Below are 22,056 nucleotides of genomic sequence, written 5' to 3' on the forward strand. Positions count from 1 at the left end.
TTGCAGGATGGGAACGTGTTGTAGAGGACATTCAGTTTGCACTCCCTCTGCGAGGGAGGCCAGGAGCTCTGTCTGAACCCTGAAAACCTCCCTGCACAGAGCCGCATGGCACACACTTACCTACAGGGGGCAGCACAGCAGAGTGGTCCATCAGCTCACTCAAGCCTCAAGGTCTGCTTTCAAAACTCAGCTGGGCCACCCAAGTGCCTTAGCCAATTTCTTAAGTCTCTAAGCCACAGTCCTCATTTGTAAAACGGGGATACTAATAGGACTTACTTGGAGGGGGGAGCAATGGTAAGAAGTGAATGAGATCATCCAGACAGCACTGGGCACGGTGCCTGGTACACAGTTATAAGTTCCACGGTCTGACCCCAGAGCCCCTACACTACATGCTCACTTGGGGTCTCCACCATTCCACCGAAGCCTAAACCGGCCTAAATCCATTCCTCCGTGTGTAGGCCCACATGCCAGAAAACCCTTCTGTATTTTCACAGGGAGGAGAACATTCTATTTTAAATCGTAGACATCTGTAGTTGAAGGGGGCATGGGGACGATCAAGTCGTTTTACAGATGAGAATACTAAAGCCCAGGAAAGCCAGAGTGCTTCTGCCACGCCCCTGGGGCTGTGCTAAGCACAGTGCCCCCATAGGCCTGGAATTAGATGGAGCAGTTGCTGAAGCCGCCAGGAGCCCTCTGTTGCTGCATATGGAAGTCCTCACCAGCCCCTGCCTCTGGTCTTCAAATCCCAGCAAAGTAGCAGGATCCAATGAGCTGATGATAACAGGTGTCTACGCAAAGGCTTAGAAAGAGAGAGAAAGGCAGGGCTGTCCTAGAGGCCACATCCCTTGGGGCCCAGAGAGAAAGGAGAGGGCTTGGAGGAATATGTACCCTCAGAAGAATGACTCATTAACAAGGAGGAGTTAGGATGGGGGATGCAGAAAAGGAGGAGGTGAGGCCAGGCTGTTAAAGCAAATCCATCAGGTGACCCCTCTGAACTTCTTGAGGGAGAGAGAGAGAGAGAGAGAGAGAGAGAGAGAGAGAGAGAGAGAGGGAGAGAGAGAGTGTGTGTGTGTGTGTTACTGGTGGGAGGATTCCTGTCCCTGCTTAGCAATCCCATCTGGCTCCCTGGTAGGAGAAAACCAGCTCTGAGAGAGCAGCAGTGTGAGAAGGATACAAGAAGGCAAGCGAAGGTGTGTTCACTGGTTCACTCAGAACTGTGTACTGAGCATCCTTCATGTGCCAGGAGCTGGCACACGGTTTGGTGTGGGAATGACAGGGATCACGGTGTATGCAGGGTCTTTCTTGGCTGTCCTGAAGCTTCTAATGTCACCTGGAAGACGGTACCTAATGGCCTTTATTGTATCTGCTTGTTTACAAGTGTAAGGTAGAAAAGGGCTATGGAAACAGGGACAAGGGGCCTCTATATAGCCTGGGGAGGAGGACGGGAAGGCTTCTGAACAGGGATGTGGTTATAGAATGAGAGATCCCTGTTTTTATCCATCCACCCACTGATCCATTCATCCATTCATCTATCCATCCATCATTCTTCTTAAGCAGCAGCTTCTGCTGGTGTTTTCCAGTTCTACACTTCCATCAAAGGGAGGCAAAAAAAACTGGGTCATGTCAATCCTGTAAATAACTAATATCTCTGGGCAGAAGCCAGAGGGCAGGTTTCTACTTAGAAGGAAAAGAAGGCTCAGAAAAGTAACATCACATGCCTTAAGTTCCATGTAGGGTCAAGAACAAAGACGGATCTGCTCCCCTACCCTGCTCAGCTGCAGCCTACCAGCCTACCCTAGAAACCACTCACGGAAGCACTGTTTGGTTTTCTAAATTGCTTGTTTTCTTTTGATGTTAGTCATGTCCTCTGTAGCCATACACAGACAGGGTAAATATGATTCTGCTCCTCTCTAATTCTCCTAAAGGCCAGCCTTCAATATAACACTTTAAGGAGGACCCTTAATCGGTGGGAGAAAAAGCCTGGCAGAATTAGCAAATTAAGTGATGAAACAAATCTGCCTTCGTACTCCCACTGTCTGGAATGAAAAACAAAATATTTTTGAAATGCAGAACGTGGCGGGAAAACCTGGCACAAGAACTGGAACGTTCAAGAGAAAGCACAGGGAAAGTGAGTCCCACATGTGTATCGTTTTCATTGTCGTTCACACTTGCCAAGATTTGGTTTGCATCATAGCATGATTATACTATCCACGGTTTATGTTTTCTGAAACACGCCCTGCAGAGAAATGGGAAGACTGTGACCTTGATGGACTCCACAGGAACCACATCCACAGCCATGACTGTGGGCGAGGCTGACCATAGCTGTTGTAAAGAGGGACCCACGACTTCTGGAAGGTGCTCGTACAATGATTCCAGGTAGCCCCTACAGGAACTGTAAGAGCCTGTCTCCTAACGGCTCATGGCCCACAGGCAAAGTCAACAGCCCTGAAGGAAGATCGCCTGGAAACTGCATCGGAAGGCAGTTCAGCTCTGCTGTCCGAGCGACGCTTCCAAGGTCACAGGATGAGAATCGCAAGCAGATGTTCGCCAGTCACCTCTGATTGTCAGAGCAGTGGCATCCCTGGCACCAGCCACCACTGCGCTAAAGCACTCGGCCTACATCCTCACATCCTCTCCTCGACAGGCAGAGGGACTCACCCGCTCACACAGCAAACAATCAGTGAAGCTGGAACTTGAGGTCACCCGAAGCCTGAGCGGTTCTAAAAACAGGGAATTCATTAGCACCTCGGGCACCCCACGGCCACCATTAAAGAGTTCCAGAAGCAGATCTGGGCTCATTAGAAGAAATATATTTCTTCTTTATTTAAAGAACTCCCATGCTATGATCGTTGGAAGTGAGTTTTGTTCTGGAAAAGGACAATTATCGTGCTGCCTTTGGAATCGCAGACGTCAAGGCAGGACGAATAACGGCGGGGCGCTTCTCAGGCATCTGGCCCAGGGGGATTCGACTCTTGTTGTCTGTTGACCGCAGACCCACTGTGAAAATGAAATCTTATGCAAAGTCCACCAGATATTTAAAAAGAGAGGGAGATGTACAGCTGCTTTGCTTTCAGAGAGAAAAGGGCTCCAGTCCAAAGGCCCCTTTGCTCCCCTGCACTGACCCCTGGCACTCCAAGAAGCACAGGCTGACACACTGACGGAAGTCTTACCCTTCACTACAGAGATGAAAAAATGAGACCCCAAACCAAAGAGCTGGATCCTCACAAATCCCTATTGGTCCTTATGGCAGATTTTCTAGACCCTTCACACATAAGCTTCTATGACCCGTGCAGCCTTTCTCTTTATACACTTTTTTTAATCACCTAAAAACCTCTCGTTGCATGTATGTAACCATGATGATATTATTACTAATGATGGCTAATTCTCCTCAAGAGCTTAGTAAGTGTCAAGCACTGTCTAAACACTTAATTGGTAAAAATACAATTAAATTCTATGAGGTCAATACTATTTGATTATTCCCCATTTTACAGATGAGGAAACTGAGGAACAGAGAGATTCAGTAACTTGCCCAGGATGCAGAGAAACCAGGACAAACCCCGGCAGGCTTGTGCCAGGCTTGTGTGCTCTGAAGCACACCATGCACTGTCTCCTGTACAAAATAAGAAGTTAGAAGAGAGCAATTATCCATTACCCCACCTCTCAGAGTCACCCGCTGTTAATGGGGATTGAAATCTCGCTGGTGTTCCTGGTTGAGATTTCCAAATGCTGGTCACCTCTTGCTGGGAATTTCATTTCTGGCTCAGACAAAGTCCTTTTCTTTCATGAGCAGTGCTGGGATAGCACTAGCCATCCACCTGCTTTCTTTAGGAAGCAGTACGCACGGAAGCACCGCAAAAGCAAAGCAGAGCACTGACCCTCAGCACGTCACCATCACGTTGCTGGGTGCTCTCTGTCCTGTGCTGCGCTGGAGGCCAACACACTAGCTGGGATGCTTCTTACCTGCCTGGGCTTCTCAGGAGGGAGGCTCTGCTTGGGCATCCCTTCTCCCCTGACAGGAAAAGAGGCTGACAGTGCAAGATTTGTCCTCAGGAACCTCCTCCCTTCATGAGACTGTTAGTTAAATCATAGGACAAGAACGTCTCAAAATGTCGTGGGTACAAGGCTCACCTGGGCTGCTGGATGAGAGGCAGATTCCTGGGCCTCAGTCTCAGGGATCCTGCTTCAGTGGGTTCCGAGTTGTCCCCAAATCTACATTAACAGTGAGTCGGGTGACGCACAACACACTTTAGGAAACGCTGGGTAAGGGCTGTCCCTAAGACACCAGGACCTCCGGTGGAGAACAGCTTAGAGCCCCCTTCAACTGCTGTTCAAGAGAAAACTCAAGGAAAACTTCGTCACTGAGGTTTCTTTGCTCATTTTTTGTTTTTGTTTTTGGCCGTATTACGTGGAGCAGCTTCCTGCCAAGCCACGGAGATAACCCTACAACCTCTCCTCCATCCATTCCGCAAATGCGCTAGTCATGTTGTTCTGTTAAGTCTGGTGACTGAGAACAGCTGGCAGGCACTGGGGACGGTTTTACCAGGACTTTTAAAGCATGGAGCGATGGCAGGAACAACTGATACTTGCTGAATGGCAGGTACTTCTAAGAGCTTTACAGAGAGCCGTCTTATCTTCAGAACCCCACGAAAGGGAACTACTTCTATCCCATTTCACAGACGCGGCACCTGAGAGGTTAAGTGGTACGGAGAGGTTAAGTAACTTGCCCAGGGTCGCATAGCCAGGAGGTGGTAGAGCTTGATGTGACCCACTCATCGGGCTCTTGACCACTAGGCACACAGCTCACGTCCTTCCCTTGGCTTACAAGGTCCCGCGTAATTGCCGCCTACCACCTACTTCTCTAGGCACCCCTGAAAATCGGCCCTCCCCGCCACCAGCACAGGCATTAGCACGGGCAGACCTGAATACCCAGCGTCCTGTCTCTCATCTGTTCGGCTTTCCTTTTCCCTGCAAGTTCCTCCACCTCTTACTGGGTTAACTCACCCTTCACCTCCCAGTCTCAGCTTAGATGACAGCTTCCCTCAGAACACTCTGTGGATGCCCCAGGTGAGACTGGGGGTCCCTCCTGCGGGATCCCAGCTCCCAGGACGTACCCCTTTCCCAGCACGGGTCACATCCCGTTCCCTGCTTCATCGCCTCAGCTGTCTTCGTTTGGCCTCTTCCAGGACAGGGATGTCCTTGTTCACCATCCCCCTCCCCCTCCCAGCCCCTGCCAGCAAGTGCCGAGCACACAGTAGGTGCTCTATGAATGTCTGTGAATTCGTGAATGCACGAACACAGCTCCTCGGTGGCCGTGGAGGTGAGGAAAATGCACCACCAGCTCTCTGGGGGCAGGGAGCACGAATGATGGGAGCTTCTGCCCTGCTGGGCCCGCAGCCTCACTCAGGCCAAAGCCGCGCCTGCCATGGGCTGCCCTCACCACCGACCGGGCACAGCGAGCATGCTGAGAGACCCCCCCCATCCCTGCGAGGCCTGGGACGCTGCCAACAGGTGCCTTCCGCTCCGGGACATCTGTGGTCCTGGTGGAACCATTCATGGCCTGCGCTGCAGCTGAGATTCTTCCTGCCCTTCTTCTCCTCCCCCTCTTCCTCCTTCCTTTCGTCTCTCCTTCCACAAGTACCCAACCTCCATGTCTGTCCTCCCTGCCTTCCCCTGCCCCCACCCCCAGGAAATCTCAGGGACGCCTCATCCCGTCCCGGCGTCTGCATCTCGGCAGGCCTGGATAATGCAGTGGCAGAGCCTGGGTCCCAACTGCTACTCCAGGCCTGTCCCCAAAGTCAGGGCAGCCGCCCAGGTTCTTCCTCAAGTCACCACTAGAACCAACATGACAGCACACTGTGAAGAAAAGGCTAAATGGGGAAGCGGAGCCGAAGTGGGTGCCTCACCTCCCTTCCCATCTCAGAAGGTGCTCCTGAGTGATGGCACTGATGGGGAAGGGGGGCATCCGAGCACCTGCACTGTCACTGCTGCACCCTGGAAACACACCCCGACTGTGGGTGGCATATGACTTCTCTCCCTCGCCCCTTCCCAGCATCAGACTGGCTGGTGTCCTCAATTCCAGGGAACCGGGAACAACCCCAGTTTGGCTTTTAATGTCAGACAGCGAGTGGCGGAGACATGCCATGTTCTGCCTCAGGACCAACTGCTCCCTGCCATCAGACAGAGCTTCCCATCAGGCTGCCTGGGCACCGAGAGCAGGGGGACTGTCTGATTGAACGTCAAGGAGCGGGCGGTGCCCAGGAGCTCAACAGAAAAAGGCCTGAAGACACGTGGAGAGTCACGGTGATGGGCCTGAGCAGACCTGGGAACAAATCCACAGCCACGGGCTGGCTTCCCTCTTGTTGGCCGAAGGGTACAAAACGGCCAAGAGAAAAAAAATACATCACGCTGGGTGACCGCCATAAAGTCACCGTGCAAGCGGGTTGCCCACCCTGCTCTTTGGGATACGTGATGCTCTCAATGCACCACAAAGGCCTCCCCACCAGAATAGCCCGCTCCTCCAACAGTGCCCGATCCCTCCCTAAAGCGCTTTCTCTTCGCTCAGGAGTTCAGTAAAGATCTCGGGCTCTACCGCTAGGTCCCAAAAGAACTGGAGAGGCAGACAAACGTTGCCCCCGACAAGAGACAGCAGGAACCAAGGTGGTCTTGGGCCCATGCACCTTTAAATCGCATTGAAAATCGGAGACACCGATTACCTGCCACCACGCCCCCATCCCCCCAAAATGAAGGGCACGATGATAGAAAAAAACAACCCAGGTACATGCAGACTACGCCTTTCCAAAGGAGTCAGACTGTATCCTAATGTGGAATTAACCTGAAGCTTTTCCATGCTGTGGGAAAGGAACAACTGCCTGTAACCCATTTTAGTTCCCTCTCTTCCAATCACTCAGTGTGGAAAACCCGACAGCCTTTGTAGCCCAAAGACATTCCTTACATTTTATGGGATTCCTCTTGCAGGGGTCTTAACAAAGGACATGGTAGTAACCATGTCAAAAGCCACGAGTTCCTGAAGTGCTTTTTTAAGAGGGGTATACAGTTACCTTCCGACCTCAAAGATTCTCTTCCGCCCCCTTCTCCTCCCACTCTAAACCGCAGTGTTACTACTAAACAAACCACTCCGGTCAGGTGTTTGAATTATATGAACGCACCATATCCTCCTCTTTTAATTATCACTTTCTCATCTGTCTCTGAATTTTTGAAAAAGCCATTAGGCAATTGCAAAGTAGCTTTATCGCAGATGAAAGTGCAAGTCTGCATAAAAAAACAAAAATAAAAAGACTGCCCAGTCACAGCCTCACTTGGATCAGCAAGATTTGTCTGGATGTGCCAGGAAAAAAAATGTTTTTGATGTTCTGTGATTTTGCAGCCATTTAAATTTTATTAGCAATTATGGAGCCTGTTACCACTGACGACATCTTGCAGCTCCAGCCAAGTCCTGGCAACGAGAGCACCACCAGAATATCGGGGCCCAGGCAACCTGGCCACGTGTGTTGCAGTGACACAGGAACATGAACCCTCCCAGCTCAGGGCGCTTCACTGAGATTCTCCCCTTTTTGCAGGCGGAGAAAAGGCAGCACACAGCGCTGGTAGTAACAGAGTTCTCTGGAAGTGGCGGGGAGGACTGGCGAGACAGAGTGAGGCTGATGTTTGTGCAAAAGAGTTGATTTGAAAGAAGACGTCAGGATGACTGCATGCCACTAACTTCTCAGCTGGTGACTGTATTGGTATTTAAATTGGTGGTTTCCAAGAAAGCAGTGGCAGGTCCCAAGCAGCAGCGGCCATCACGTGGGAGGGACCGAGGAAGCCAGATGGGGCTTGGTGGGGCCTCTGGGAGATGCCCTTCGAGTCGCCCTGTCCCCACCAGAATAGGATTAGAACGACACTGGCAGGAATGTGAGAGGGGGAGCCGTAACTGATAAAACAAAACTTTCTAAGAACTGGGAGCTTTGGTGACTTCAGAAAACGAAAAAGTTCCTCTCCCCTCTAGGAAGGTACTAAATTGGACACACTCCTCCCAGTTTTTCTCTAGCCTGCAGGATGCCTTGCCTCAACAGACCTGCCTCAACATCCCCCAAACAGAGAGTCTGGGGTCTCCTGTCCGAGCTCCAAGGGAAGGGGAACCGGGACCTCTGGTAGAGAGTCTGATTCCTCTTGCTTTCTGGTGGGGACGATGGGGACGTGAGATGGCACGGGGCGCCTCCACCCTAGGCTGCTGCACAGCACATCCCTTAAAACAGGGCGTCACGGGGTCCCTGGGTTCTGTCTTCTGAAAATCGTCCAGGGAAGGGGACTTGATCACTTTGACTAGTGTGCTGCCGTCCTGAATATTCCCAGTATTTCTGAAACAGAACGGTCCACCTTCCTTAGTTTAGAGAACCTGCTGGAACGTAGAATGTAGCGAGCATCTTCCAGCACATCTTTGATGACTGTGGGAGCCCGAGGGAGCCTGGATCAAAAATTCTCTGGCAACCCTGGAGACTCTCCCTTTCAGGGAATACGCATCGCTGGGGAAGGGAGAAGATGGGAAAGCGTATTTTATTAAGTGCCTGCTATGCGCCAGACAGCACTCGAACATCTGACTCTCATACCCCCCTTTCCAGACCTGCTCCCATTTCGCAGATGAAGAAACTAAGGCTCCCGCAGGGAAGTGGATAGCCAGCGGCAGAGCTGAGATCTAAAGACTCCACGCTGCCAATAAGAGCACAGCTACTGTTTACTGAGCACGTGCTTGGTGCCAGCAGCAGTTTGAAGAGTTTTCAAGGTTTTAGTTCATTTAATCCTCATAAAAATTCCCCGGGATTTAAGGAAACTGAGGCTAAGTACCTTGCCCAGGGCCCACAGTTCACATGTGACAGAGCTAGGATTCAACCCAGGCCCTGTGGTCCCAGAGCCAACCCCTCCCGCTCTGCATGCTGCCTCCCGTCCCGAAGCGCAGCGAGCACCCCAAGGAAAACAGACACACGTGGTATGTCTATCTGTTTGGAAATGTCAGGACCTTTGGCTGAAACGCCCTATGCTGACAATCAGAGAAAATGAATTCAATTTCACTGACTCTAAGACACCAATTGTAAGGGATGCCACTAATTTACATACAACTGAGAAGAAAAAAACTCTCCAATTAAACTAGGACACACGTTTTCTTATCCCATGGATTGTAAGAGGCATCTCACTTTCAGAGACCTGAAAATGTAAAAAGATGTGTGTCTTAGAATCAAAGAAACACTGAAGCCCTTCAAATGAGCAAAATGGTGAAATGCACGATAGACTCAGGGTGGAAACAAGGTTCTCTGAGTGCAGAGTATCCGAACACTAAATCTAATTTTCCAAGCAAACCTGATAATCCCAATTTTATGTGCAAGCTTCCGATTTAGAAACAAATTCATGTTTTTCATGTCTTTGTGCAGGACAAAAAAGCTGTCTACAGCCCAATCTGGCTGGGAGCCCTCCCAGCTTCCTCCCAGGTGCACTGGAAGGCAGAGAGCTACAGGTATCAATTTAGTTGCAGCACATCCCACCCCTGTGGCTTTTAAAGGCACAGGACTTTCACAGGCTGCCATACACACTAACTAGCGCTCAGAGTACTTTCTTTTTCTATCATGGAAGTAGCAAAGTCAAGGCGCCAGGTCATAGAAGTAAGACTACTTTTATAACTGACTTTAAAAGAATGTATTTATTTATTTTCTCATATAAAGCACTCTCCTCAGGCTTTCAACTAGTCCTGTTCTATTGACACACCTGGTCCTGTTCCATGACCACCAGCTATAAAGGCAGGAGTAGAACAATAACAGCAAATTACCCCAAGTGGATGCAGTGAGAACACATCCGGTACAGGGACATCCAAGGGAGCTGACTGTGCAGGCCTGGTCCTGGGTGGCGCTGGCCACTGCACACTCTACTTTGTCAATAATGCACCCAGGGCTTCCCTGGTGGCGCAGTGGTTAAGGATCCGCCTGTCAATGCAGGGGACACGGGTTCGAGCCCTGGTCCGGGAAGATCCCACATGCCACGAAGCAACTAAGCCTGTGTGCCACAACTACTGAGCCTGCGCTCTAGAGCCCGCGAGCCACAACTACTGAGCCCATGTGCCACAACTAGTGAAGCCCACTCGCCTAGAGCCCATGCTCTGCAACAAGAGAAGCCACCGCAATGAAAAGCCCATGCACCACAACAAAGAGTAGCCTCCACTCACCGCAACTAGAGAAAGCCCACGTGCAGCAAAAGATCCAACTCAGCCATAAGTAAATAAATAAATAAATTTATATTAAAAAAAAATTAAAGCGCCTGGTGTGGCAGGTTATTAGTGTCCTGGTACTTGAGAATGGAACCTTATTTAGAAATAGTGCATATATATAATCAAGTTAAGATGAGGTCATGCTGGATGAAAATGGATCCTAAGTCAACGATGGGTATCCTTTTAAGAAGAGGGAAATTTGGACACAGAGACACATGCATAGGGTGGACTCCAGGTGATGACGGAGGCAGAGACTCGACTGTGGATTCTATAAGTCAAAGATGCCAAGGAATGCCGGCGACGAAGCACGGAAGGACTGTACCCTAGAGCCTTCGGAGAGAGCACGGCCCTGTGGACACCTTGATTCTGCATGTCCAGCTTCCAGACCTGGGGGAGAATATATTTCAGTTCTTTTAAGCCATCGGTTTGCAGTATTTGGTTAGAGCAGCCCCAGGCAACTGATACACCCAGAGAGTTTCGGAGCACTTCGTATTTCTCCACCTAGTGTAAAACTGCTGGCATCTTCAAACAGCGGCCAGGGTCCTTTTACAAAAGTGAGCATATGGTCACATTCGTGTTAAGGTCAGGCATAGCCCGACAAGCCAGAAATTGTCCCTACGTAGCTGTCAGGAGACTACCTGGGAATTTATACGGCGATCCCAACATCTGGACTGCACCATTGGCACAGGGCACAAAACGCACATCTGGGAGCGGGGAGAGGACCTGGAAGGCTGTGACTTCTACGAGTCCTAGACCTTGGAGGCTGCAGGGGGCGGTGCGGGTTTCAGGCCAACAGAGTGAAGGCAGAGACTTCAGAAGACTGTTGAAGCGATGCAGCAAAATGCTGTCATCAAAATCCACTTAGGTGCTTAACTGTGTGGGACTAGGGCAGAGCTGGGAACACTCTGGTGGGTGGGGGACAAGTGCAGGGCTGTGAAGACACAGGTTCCCAGCTGAACGCAGGAGAGCTACTTCCAAACCCCCCTCCCTGTGACCCTAAGGGCCTGCCCGGCTCACCCAAGGCCCTCAAGTATTTGTTTCCTTCCCTCATACAGCGGCTTCTGTGTGTCTGGCTGCCTCCCTGGAGCTCTAAGCTAAAGAGAATTTCATAAGAGCTCATGACTGTGTGTTCAAGACTCTCTGGAGTGAAAAGAAGATATTGACCCAGCAAAGGAAGGGGTTTCTAAGGCTTAGGCTTTCCAAGAGAGAGCAGGAAGAGAGGGGGTGTGCAAGGGATGGCCTGGACGTCTAGCACTGCAGGACCAGGAATGTCACTGCAGACTTGGGTTTGAGGATAATGTCACCGGCACTTTTGAGGGAACAGTATCAGTTAGCACTTACTGAATGCTTAACCCAGGCCAGGCACCCCAACTCCGAGCCCCACATACATTAGCTGATTTAAGACTGACAGCAATGCCCTGCGGTCAGCAGAGCTGATCTACACCCTATTTCTAACTTGCATTACCACCTGGACATACCGCCTATTAAATGTTTTTAACTATCACCCCCTGAAGTAGGTACTGTGACGATCCCCATTTTACAGATGAGGAAATTGGTGTAGAGGTAGGTAAGTTGGTGCCCAGAGCCTCAGAGGTCATAAATGGAGGCTGGCCCCCAAAGCCCCTGTTTTAAACCACAGGATTTATGGTCTCAAATTTGAGATGAAAGAAACTAAGTGAAGTGGGGGCCATGCCTGGAATTATCTGAGATGTTTAAAAACAACTACACAAAGAAAATGACTAAGTTAGAAAAGAACAACATTAACACACACAGGTCTTGGATTCCTTCCTCACCACAAGTGCTGGGAAGGAATGTGAACTTTCATTCTGAAGCATTTAATGGACAGAGTGTTAAACCACAGTGATAGTCTCTAGACCCCCGTTTTCTGAAGCTCCGCGTCTAAAAGAAAGCCCACACCTACTGGGCTGGGCCAGCCCACAAAAGCCCAAATCGATTGAATTATCCCTTGGAAGTATGTGTATTAGATGCCTCGGGCTGCCGTAACAAAGTACCACAAACTGAGTGGCTCTAAGCAACAGAAATTTATTCTCTCATGTTTCTGGAGGCCAGAAGACTGCAATCAAGGTGTCAGCAGGGCCACGCTCCCTCTGAGATCCAGGGTAGACTCTTTCCCTGCCTCTTTCTAGCTCCTGGGGGCAGCTGTCGATTCTTGGGATTCCCTGCCTTGTAGCTGCATCACTCCCATCTCTGCCTCTGTTGTCACATGGCCTTCTTCCCTCACATCCTCACACTGCTTCTTATAAGAACACCAGTCACATTGGATTAAGGGCCCACCCGACTCCAGTGTGACCTCATCTTAGCTAATCACAACCGCAACATCCCAGCTCCAAATAAGGTCACGTTTGGAGATACTGGGGGTTAGGGCGACAACATGTCCTTGGAGGGGACATAATTCAACCTGTAACGGTAAAATTCTTACTTTCAAACTGTTAAAGAAAAAAAATAGAAGCAGGATGTCTGTGAACCTCATCCTGTTACACAGCTGTGGGACAGCTGTCACTCACTCATTACGTAACAATTTTTAAAAAAATAAGATATGGGTAGATGGCTGGGTTAGTTTTGCTAGGGGTGTTGTAACAAAGTGCCATGACTTTGTGGTACAACAGAAATGTACTGTCTCCCAGCTCTGGAGGCCAGAAGCCTTAAATCATAATGTCAGTAGGGCTGGTTCCTTCTCAGGCCTGAAGAAGGATCTGTTCCTGGCCTCTCTCCTTGGCTTGCAAATGGCCATCCTCTCTCTCTGTCTTCCCATCGTCTTCCCCCTGGATGGATCTCGGTGTCCAAATTCCCCCTTCCTGTAAGGGCGTATTGGATATGGTTCACTCTAGTGACCTCATTTTAACCTGATTACTTTTATAAAGGCCTTATCTCCAAATAAGGTCACATTTTTTTGTTTTTTCATGCTATCTTAATTTTTAACGTTTTTAATTGTATAGTTGATATACAGTATTATAAAAGTTACAGGTGTACAATACAGTGATTCACAATTTTTAAAGGTTATCCTTCATTTATAGTTATTAGAAAATGTTCGCTACATTCCCCATGTTGTACAATATATTCTTATAGCTTATTTTATACCTAATAGCTTGTACCTCTTAATCCCTTACTCTTACACTGCCCCTCCCCCCTACCCACAGTAATCTCTAGTTTGTTCTCCGTATCTCCGAGTCTGCTTTTTTTTGTTACATTCACTAGCTTGTTGTGTTTTTAGATTCCTCATACAAGTGACATCACACAGTATTTGTCTTTCTCTGTCTGGCTTATTTCACTTAGCATAATGCATTCCAAGTCCATCCGTGTTGGTGCAAATGGCACAATTTCATTCCTTTTTATGGCAAGGTCACATTCTGAGGTACTGGGGTTAGGACTTCAACATATGAATTTGGGGGCTGGGGACACCATTCAACCCATAATGATAGCGTTGTGCCAGTTTTGCTTCTTACACAGCAGCAGGGGAGGATTAGATCCCACTGTAGTTGCATTCCCCCAGCTCATTGACAGGCTGCTTTCCCAGGTCACAGCATGTCAGCTCTCACACCCCGTTCTCTGAGAAAAGACAGAGCAGCCTAAGAGAGAAAGAAGCAAACTGTACCCACCCCATGGAAACTGCCTGATTTCCTGGGGCATTTTGCATGTGAGCCAAGCAGTAGGTGCCTTGGTGAAATCGCTGAATTACTGCTAAAGTTTGGTGAGAAGAATAACGCAGAATCCAGTTATTTCCCCTCATCTCTGCTTGCCCTGAAACACCAGGTTTAAAAGAAAACATTACATGTGGCGCCACCTAGAGGCCTATGATGAAGACCATAAAAAGGAAAGGAAGAGTTTCTGGCTGGGCTTTCCTCCCCTTACATTCCTTGGTGATCATTATTTCAAACTTGCCCTCTCAGCCCAATCTCCTGGATTTCTGCCATCACACTGGTGCAATTAAAAGCCGTGCTCAAGAAATGGCTGGGAACACTAAAAGCAAATTCCATTTTTTCACCTATTTTTCTATGCCTCTGGATTTGGAGATTCATTAAAATTTTATCATTTGACAAGATTCCTGAATTTATCCCCATCCCCAGCCCCGCCAACACACACACACACACACACACACACACACACACACACACACACACACACACATAAAGGGCCTGGGACTTTAAAAGTCTGTACATGCCTCAAAAATAGCGATCAAGGGCTTCCCTGGTGGCGCAGTGGTTGAGAGTCTGCCTGCCGATGCAGGGGACACGGGTTCGTGCCCCCATCCGGGAAGATCCCACATGCCGCGGAGCGGCTGGGCCCGTGAGCCATGGCCGCTGAGCCTGCGCGTCCGGAGCCTGTGCTCCGCAACGGGAGAGGCCACAACAGTGAGAGGCCCGCGTACCGCAAAAACAAAACAAAAACAAAAATAGCGATCAATGTAATTTTTCAAAGAAGAAAACGAACCACCTTGTAACACGGATCGCAACCCTCCAAGATCCCTCCCCCATTTGGTTAGACCACGGAGAGATGGCAGCTGCAATCCAACACAAAGCTGGCAGGAGATCTTAAGGCTCTTGATTCCAGGTCACATGTATGTTCTAGAAATTTGGATTGCCGCTTTATTATTACAGCAAGGGGCAGTAATAAAGTACAGTCTCTTCTTTCAGAGACTCACAGGACTAACAGCCACTTTAGAAATCATTTCCAGGTATACCTCGTATTATTGCATTTCACTTGATCGCACTTTGCAAGTACTGAGTTTTTTACAAATTGAAGGCTTGTGGCAACCCTGTGTCAAGCCATTTTTCCAACAGCATTTGTTCACTTTGTGTCTCTGTGTCACATGTTGGTAATTATTACAATATTTCAAATGTTTTCCCTATTATTATATTTGTTACGGTGATGTGTGATCAGTGATCTTTGATGTTACTATTGTCATTGTTTTGGGGCTCCACAAACCATACCCATATACGATGGCGAACTTAATTGATGAATGTTGTGTGTGTTCTGACTGCTCCATCAACCAACTGGCCGTTCCCCCAGCTCTCTCCCTCACCCCAGGCTTCCCTATTCCCTGAGACACAATTAGGCCAAATAATAACCCTATAAGGACCTCTAAGTGTTCAATTGAAAGGAAGAGTCACAAGTCTCTCACTTTAATAAAAAACCAGAAATGATGATTACGCTTAGGGAGGAAGGCATGTTGAAAGCCAAGACAGGCCAAAAGCTAGGCCTCTAGTGCTGAACAAGTAGCCAAGCTGTAGATGCAAATGAAAAGTTCTTGAAGGAAATTAAAAGTGCTGCTCCAGTGAACACACAAATGATAAGAAAGCAAAACAGCCTTATTGCTGATAGGAAGAAAGTTTGAGTAGTCTGGATAGAAGATCAAACCAGCCACAACATTCCCTTAAGCCAAAGCCCGATCCAGAGCGAGGCCCTAACTCTTCAATTCTGTTAAGGCTGAGAGAGGTGAGGAAGCTGCAGAGGAATGTTTGAAGCTAGCAGAGGTTGGTTCATGAGGTTTAAGGAAAGAACATAACATAAAAGTGCAGGGTGAAGCAGCAAGTGATGATGTAGAAGCTGTAGCAAGTTATCCAGAGGCTCTAGCTCCGATAATTAATAAAGGTGACTATAAATTTTCAATGTAGACAAAACAGCAATATATGGGGAGAAGACGCCATTTAGGACTTTCATAGCTGGAGAGGAGAAGTCAATGCCTGGCTTCAAAACTTCAAAGGACAGGCTGACTCTCGTGTTAGGCAACTAAAAGAGCTGGTGATTTTAAGTTCAGGCCAATGCTCATTTACCATTAAAAATTCTAAGGCCCTTAAGATGCTAAATCTACACTGCCTGTGCTCTATATGGAACAACAAAGCCAGGATGACAGCACATCTGTTGACAACATGGTTTACTGAATATTTTAAACCCCCTCTTGAGGCCTACTGCTCAGAAGTAAAGATTCCTTTCAAAATATTACTGCTCTCTGACAATGCACGTGGTCACCCAAGAGCTCTGATGGAGATGTACAGTGAGATTCATGCTGTTTTCATGACTGCTAACACCTCATCCATTCTGCAGCCCATGGATCAAGGAGTAATTTTGACTTTCAAGTCTTATTTTTTAAGAAATACATTTCATAAGGCTATAGCTGCCAAAGGTAGTGATTCCTCTGATGGATCTGGGCAAAGTAAATTGAAAAACTTCTGGAAGGACTCACCATTCTAGATGCTATTAAGAACATTCGTGATTCATGGGAAGAGGTCAAAATATCAACATTCACAGGAGTTTGGAAGAAGTTGATTCCAACCCTCACAGAAGACTTTGAGGGGTTCAAGACTTCAGTGGAGGAAGTAACTGCAGATGTGGTGGAAACAACAAGAGACCTAGAACTAGAAGTGGAGCCTGAAGATATGACTGAATTGCTGCAATCTCATGATAAAACTGTAATGGATGAGGAGAGTTACTTCTTATGGACAAGCAAAGAAAATGGTTTCTCGAGATGGAATCTACTCCTGGTGAAGATGCTGCGAAGATTGTTGAAATGATGACAAAGGATTTAGAACGTTACATAAACTTAGTTGATAAGAAGCAGCAGCAGGTTTGAGAGGACTGACTCCACTTTTAAAAGAAGTTCTGTGGCTAAAATGCTATCAAAGACAGCATTGCCGCCACAGAGAAATCATTCATGAAAGAGTCAATCAATGCAGCAAACTTCACTTTTAAGTAACATTTTAAGAAATTCCCACAGCCATGCCACCCTTCGGCAACTACCACCGTGACCGGTCAGCAGCCATCAATACCGAGGCAAGACCCTCCACCAGGAAAAAGATTGCAATTCGCTGAAGCCTCAGATGATGGTTAGCATTTTTAAGCAAGAAAGTATTTTTTAATCAACGTATGTACATTATTTTTTAGACATAATTCTATTGCATACTTAATAGACTACAGTATAGTGTAAACACAACTTTCATATGCACTGGGAAACCAAAAAATTTGTGTGACTCGCGTTATTGTGGTGGTCTAGAAGTGAAACCACGGTATCTCCAAGGTATGCCTGTACACAGAAAAACATTTTCGACGTTTCTTAATTTTTAAAAAAATCAGATCAGTAGTGATAACATACAGTACGATCCTGTTCAGCAGAATAACAGAGATCCATGTACAAAAAGACTGAATGAACCCACCGGTGGTCTCTGATGGAGGCCTATGAGGACTTACACGCTGGGACAGCTGGCAGGGTCTGCATCATCTCTCTGTGGCTCAGTTTCCTCATCTGGAGATAATAACAGTCCCTTTCTCATAAGGCTCGTGACAATCCGTGAGTTACTATAATGTAAAGTGCCTGGGACAGTGCAGCCCAGGAGAAGCTCAAGTAACGGCATGTCATTGCTCTTGCCATAATCAGGGCTTCCATGGAACTTGTATGCTTTTCTAAAACATATCCTTATTCCTTTATTATAACAAAAAGTTATTTGGCTAAAACGATCACTTAGGGCATTCCACTAACCAAGAACAGAAATACACTCAGACTATCCCCAAAGGAGCCCCTACTCTCAAAACTCTAAGGTGGAAAATCTAATGACTCCACCCAATTGGAAATTTATTCTAGTCCATTAATAGATATTTCACAAGGTCGGAAATACAACTAGTCCATAGGGGGTTGGGGAAAACATTCAACCTCTTTAGATAACTTAAAATATGAAAATTAAAATATGTAACTGTTTTCAACTATTAAACGAACCAGAAAACCGATTTTTTAAAAAAGGTATTTCCCAATGCTGCCAAGACTAAAACAAAGCCAGACGTCTCACATGTTGCCCGTGAGCAAAAGCTGATGCAAACCAGTAGCAGAACAAGTGGGCAAGAGGCAGAAAAGGCTCCTGTCCTTCAACCTGGTCATGGCATTTCTGAGAATCGAGCTGAAGACCATTTCTCAAAACGGGGAAAGTCATATCTACCCTCATTTCACAACCGTAAGCACTATTTCTAACAGTGAAAAACTGGAAACAACATAAATACCAAATAATAAGTAAATAAATTATATTTATTCACCAAGTGAATGGGCCACTTAAGCGTTAAAAGTGATAGGGAAACATGGGGGAAAAAACATAGAAAAATGTTAATATGTTGAAATGTTACCTGGGAAAAAAATTAAAATATAAAATCATATACCTATGGTGATTACAACTGAGAAAAGCCTGAATGTAAACTTGTAAGATGCCCACAGTGGGTCTGGTAGCGTACAGACTCTATGTGGGATTCTGTTTTTCTCCTTCCCTGTTCCCCCGATTTTTACAACATAACATTTTATTACCTTTATAATAAAAAAGTTTCTTCCTGTCTCACGAAAATCTTTCCTCTGCCGTGGATACAGAATAGCTGCTCTCTGCCCCGTATCCCTCCAAGACACACTTCTCCAGGCCCTTCTCTCACCCTTCGGCAAGGGCAAGACTTCTCCTCGGTTAGGTGTATTCTTTTCTAAATGCCAAAGCTATGTCGTAGGGCTTTTGAGGCAATCACCTCTACCAAGTGAGAGTATCAGCCGCCTTCTCTCTCCTTCCTGTAAGTACCAAGTTGTTCCAAAGAATCAGTGAAAGAGCTCTGTAACTTCTGAACGAGACGCAGAAGGAGGCGGCACACATTCTAAATGGACAACTCTCAGGGAGCCGTCGAAAGGATGGACCAGATGGTACCTACCCTGGAGACCTCAGCCCAGCCCAGCCTGGCTCTGGCTGAAACCATCCTGTATTTCTACCCTCCAGGCATGCATAAGTTCCTTAATCGACCCTAAACATTGTTTTTGTTTGTTTGTTTTGTTCAACTCTCTCATTTTATTTACTAAAAAAAAATTTTTTATTTTTAACATCTTTATTGGAGTATAATTTTTTTACAATGGTGTGTTAGTTTCTGCTTTATAACAAAGTGAGTCAGCTATATATACATATATCCCCACATCTCCTCCCTCTTGAGCCTCTCTCCCACCCTCCTTATCCCACCCCTCTAGGTGGTCACAAAGCACCAAGCTGATCTCCCTGTGCTATGCGGCTGCTTCCCACTAGCTACCTATTTTACATTTGGTAGTGTATATATGTCCATGCCACTCTCTCACTTCGTCCCAGCTTACCCTTCCCCCTCCCCATGTCCTCAAGTCCATTCTCTACGTCTGTGTCTTTATTCCTGTCCTGCCCCTAGGTTCTTCAGAAACTTTTTTTTTTTTTTAAGATTCCATATATATGTGTTAGCATACGGTATTTGTTTTTCTCTTTCTGATTTACTTCACTCTGTATGATAGACTCTAGGTCCATCCACCTCACTACAAATAACTCAATTTCATTTCTTTTTATGGCTGAGTAATATTCCATTGTATACATGTGCCACATCTTTATCCATTCATCTGTCGATGGACACTTAGGTTGCTTCCATGTCCTGGCTATTGTAAATAGAGCTGCAATGAACATTGTGGTACATGACTCTTTTTGAATTATGGTTTTCTCAGGGTATATGCCCAGTAGTGGGATTGCTGTCGGCCCTAAACATTTTGATCAGCAGAAGTAAAAAAGCAAAAGAGACTTAAACACCCAACAAGAGGGTAATAATTAGGCTACAGTGCATCTACTGGATGGAGCAGTAGGTAACCTCACAAAACAACAATTATCGTTGCTACATATATGGTAACGTGGCAAAGGGCCTCTACGTTGAAGTAGAAAAAGCAGGTTACTCAATCACGCGTCCCCATGACAATGAATATACTTTGTGTGGACTGACCAATAACAGTTACCGTTTACAAGTCACTGACTATACCCAGGCATTGTGCTGTGTGCTTAACATGCATTAAAACGTCACAACAATGTCACTTAGAAGGCTGATTATTCTCATTTTGGAGAGGAGGGAATTGAGGCAGCAGCAGGTTAAGGAATTAATTCTCATTTAATCCTTCCAATGGCTAAGTTTTAGACCATTCTGGTAACTTTTCTAAGATCACACAGCACTGGGGGAGAGGGATGGAAGGGAGGGCTGGGATTTGGACACAGTCCTTCTCCAGGGCTCAACCTGCAGGTCCTAGACTGGGAAGGGAATATGTAAGAAATCTGAAATGCAAGGAAACTTTGTCTTAGAAAAAGGACTTCTTTTCCTTCCCTCTGTTGTCTAAACTTTCTAGTGTTCTTCTCTTTTTAGAATTTAAAGACCAAAGGAGAAAAGAAGGGCAACAGAGGAAAGGTTTTTCGAATGCATGTGTTTATGTGTATGGCTTTTCAAATTATGTTTTGATCAAAAGACTAAATAAATGCCAATCAAGTCTCTACTACACTTGGGGGTGACGGGTCGGTAATGAGGAGAAAAAAATTAACGGAGAATAGCCAAGGCGAGCCTGTTCCAAACCAAACCAAACTGCGCCAGGCAGCTGCCCACACTATCTTTTCTCTTCTTTTCTTTTTTTTAAAATTTCTCTTTCCACCAACTCTTCCCGTTTACGCATGAATTCTGAAATCATGGAACTGGACTGGCACAGGACACAGCTTGCCACAGAGAACTTTAATAATCACACAATCGAAATTGACAAAGCTGGGGATGTAACTTAGGTCTCAACTTCCGATCCTGTATTCTGTCACAAACGTGTCCCGTTCTGAACATTCCCAGCTCAGCTAGAGACAATCTGCATTTACTGGAGTTCCAATACACACCATATTCCAAAAATGATCATTCCACACATTCAGAGTGTTTAATAATGCTCAGAACTGGACAGATTATAGGGTTCACGCATACTATCTCATTTGAAACTCAAATTACAAACACTCAATTTCTAGCAATTTTGAAGCCAGGCTAGAAACAGAAAAAGCTGCAATAGACATAATGCTCTTTTTAATTCTGCAAAAATAAAAATGCATTATGTATAATAGTCGATTCAGAAGAAATCACAAGCAACAAAGAAAATGAACTATTTCCCACAAAAAACATACCCTCAACCCAACCCCTCCCAAAATTTCTCTGAAGAGCGGGGGCAGGCAGCAGGGATACTGGACAGATCTCAGAGGGGCCAGTCTCAGAGGGAGCACATCACGAGGAAGAGGGGGCCTGGCTCCAGAGGGGGCCCCAAACCCGGAGCTCCTTCCTGCGCAACAACAAGCTGAGCCTCAAATCCCGGTAACAGCTATGTGAAAAGTTCAAATTATCATCTTCTCCTCATTTCCTCAGCTGGCTCCCAAAAAGACGGCAGATTCAGAGCCAGAACACATAGTTCTCCTGTGCGAGAGGCCCTGTGGCCTGGTGCCCAAAGCCCAGGAAACAGCCAAGAACCATCGTCCAGCTGTGTGGTCCCCAGGCACCGGACGACCCTGGGCCCAGGACTCCCGGTGTACTTCCTGCCGGCCAGCGTGCCGTGGCCCAGCTCCCTCTGCAGCACCAAACTTTGGCAAAGAAGAGAAACACACCTCTACGGGGCAGGGAGGATCGTTCCACTTCCTGGAGGCCCCTCAACTCACATCCCTGGTGCCTCCTTTCTCGCAGATTACCACTGACTCACATCTCACGCGGATTTTGGGTACAAAACGGGAAAGAGGCTGAAGAAGGAGGGGGTGGAGAGGATCAGAAAGAATCCCGGTCCTGGTGTTGCCCATTTGAAGATGTGTCCAGGTGTTGGCAAAGAAAAGGGCATTTGGAAGCAGATTACTACAAAGTCAGTACCAACTCCACGCTAGACACTTGACGTGATGCTAAAGCTTATTTCATCCTCAAGAATACTGCACAATGTAGAAGATGTGCGAGATGCTTACCAGCCTGGACCTTGGGGTCAGGCAGCCCTGGGTTCAAATCCAGGTCTGCTG

The 22,056-nt window shown here is 47.1% G+C and overlaps 1 protein-coding gene across 2 annotated transcripts in view; it reads right to left on the bottom strand.

The window, feature by feature from the left end:
* Positions 1 to 22,056, bottom strand: part of LDLRAD3 (low density lipoprotein receptor class A domain containing 3) — a 254,522-nt gene that overhangs the window by 155,953 nt on the left and 76,513 nt on the right. The gene's annotated exons all lie outside the window — the stretch shown is intronic.

Source organism: Orcinus orca, chromosome 8 (genome assembly GCF_937001465.1).
Source record: "Orcinus orca chromosome 8, mOrcOrc1.1, whole genome shotgun sequence".
NCBI classification, from domain to species: Eukaryota; Metazoa; Chordata; class Mammalia; order Artiodactyla; family Delphinidae; genus Orcinus; species Orcinus orca.